Genomic DNA, 2,690 nt, shown 5'->3' on the forward strand with positions numbered 1-2,690 from the left:
AAGATTGTAATGATCATGAAGGATCATCGGAGGAATTGGAGCTTGAACTCCGGGAGGAAATTGGTTGAAAGGCAGATGTTCCATGAAATTTGGGTCTAAATAACCAAGATGACCCTCTAGATTTTCTATGATGAAGGGTTGAAAAATTAAAACAATCACTTCGCCCCAGCAACAAATCAATCAACAAATCTTCACATACAATGATCCCATACTCCCATGTTTGAACAACATGCAAAGAAAAGTAAATTGCCTCCACGAGGGCCGACCATTTAACTAGAGATTGAGTTAGAAAGATCTCACAAAGGGTCCTTAAGCAACTTAAATTAAATTTTTAAGTTTCAAGCCTTGCTATGCTTTGCAAATTTTAAATTTTATCCTTTTTGTGCTTAGCTTAGCTCCACTTGGCTTCCTTGCTCTTCAGTTCTCCTTTTCTTGATTTCCTTGCTCAAATCACTTAGTCAATCAAGAACAAACACAATAAGTAACTAAGAAGAAAATAAAGAAAAGACACGATCAAAAGAGTATTAATTCCTATTTGTTTCCAAAACACGGCGTTGCCAATTAAATCCCCGGCAACGGTGCCAAAAACTTGGTGTGTGCCGTCGCGTTGCATCAAAAGTTTGCAAAGAGATGAACTAAGAGTGTGAGTGTGCAATGTGGCCAAGTTTTAAATTTATAAATGCCACTACTACCTCTAACTGAAAATATAGCTATGGTAAGTAGGGATCATCCCAAGGGATTGTGGGTGCCTTTGCAATGAAAACAATAGATAGGTTTAGTAGGTCGAGTGATCAAAGGTTGGTTAGATTGATTGATTAAGCTATTATGCAAATGAAATTAAAGTAAACAAAATTCAATGATTAATAAAATAGAGAAAGATATAGAGGGGATGACTTGGGGTACTATAGCTCACCACTAAGCTTGACTTCACTAGACACTAGCAATTGTATATTAATGGGAAAATTGACTTGTAACTTGTGTGTGTGTGTGTGACATTAATTGAAATTAGGCATGGATGACAAATAAGCATAGATTGTCAAGCCAAATCAAATGGGAAGCACAACCTATCAAATGAGACCAAAATTCATTCAATGAAACCACAATTTATGCACACACAACTATCTAGAAACATACACCTAATGCATTTATAAGTATGGAACACCAAGGAACAAGAGTAGATTGTCCACCTATCTATGAATTTAAAGCAACTACACTACATCTACACTAAAGACATGAAATTAAACTAAGTAAGCTAAAGGTGTGGTACAATCTATCAAGAAACAAGTGTGAACCATCAAATAAATTGCAAGAGTGTTCAATTAAGCTCTATGTTTTGACCATCTTTAGATTAACTTCATCCATATACATAGACATGCATAAACTCCACTAAATCCAGAGAAAAACACATGAATCATCCATTCTAGCATACATAGACATATGGTTAGAAATAGATAATCAATTGCAAGCATTAATCCATACATACCAAGTAGAAATCACAAGATATATATATAACTTCAAGATCAAAATATTGTTACAAATAAATCCCCAAAAATATACAAAGAACTAAGTCTAGGAAGCAAACGTAAGGACTACTCTAGCCCCAAGTAGATGTCTAGCCACTCATTAAAGTAGTCATCCAACCCTCAAGGGCTATCTCCATGGTAGGAATGACCTCCTTCTTAATGGAAACCCTAGAAGAATGGATGAACTCCCCAAAAATGTGTAAAGCTCTCTCTAGCCTCCTCCCCAAGATAAGAGAAATGATATTATGAATAACATATAACCTCCATGAATTATGCTTTAAAAAGTGGCTTGAAATCCTTATATAGGTAGGTTAAGTGTCACACCAATGGTCTGGATTCGTGCATCGAGGTTCCTCCAATGATTGCACATTTTGCCAACTTTTAATGAGCTGGAATTTTTTTTTTTTTTTTTTTTCGGACTTAAGGAAGTTCGATCGATTTGAATTGTGGTAAGATCGATCAAACTTGGCTGAGATCCATCGAATGCTGCAGAGATCGATCATCCTTGGCGGCGCCTTTTCGAATAAAGACAAATCTCTAAGATATTTTGGGATATTTTGGGAAAGAGATAAAAGTGGTAGGTGTAGATAAGATAGGATCATTTCGATCGATCTGGGAAATGTTTGATCGATCAAATTTGTTAGATTCTTTTGGATAAGGATAAGGGTTTGGATCCATCTTGAGTTGTTTAGATCAATGAACTTTCGATCAATCGAAGAAATGCTGAGATCGATCGAACATGCTGAATTTCCATACTTTGTTTCATTTAGCTTTCACTTTGCTCCTTTCTTCCATTCAGCTTGAGTTAACTTCTTTAATGCTCTTATTTGGCTGAATTGACTTATTTTTGGGATAAGCACCTAAAAGGGCAATAACACGAAATTAGAATAAAATAGGGAAATAAGATAGATAAAGGTCATAGAATGCTCAAGCTTAAGGGCTTTAAACGCGCACTTTTCAGTGTTCATCATAAGTCTTCCAAGATCGATCGAACTTTTTCTTCGATCGATCTCAGTTCCATACTTAGAAAATTTTTGGAACCCTGCATATTTCAGCTCTCTATTCCATCGTTCAATGATATTTGCAGAATTTCAAAGGTTCGATTGATCGAAGCTAGATCGATCTATGCCCGATCGATCAGGACGGATTTAAGAAAATAGAAGGAGA

Source organism: Cornus florida, unplaced genomic scaffold (genome assembly GCF_030987335.1).
Source record: "Cornus florida cultivar Cherokee Brave unplaced genomic scaffold, ASM3098733v1 CherokeeBrave_3.0.0_Hap2_Chr02, whole genome shotgun sequence".
Taxonomy (NCBI): domain Eukaryota; kingdom Viridiplantae; phylum Streptophyta; class Magnoliopsida; order Cornales; family Cornaceae; genus Cornus; species Cornus florida.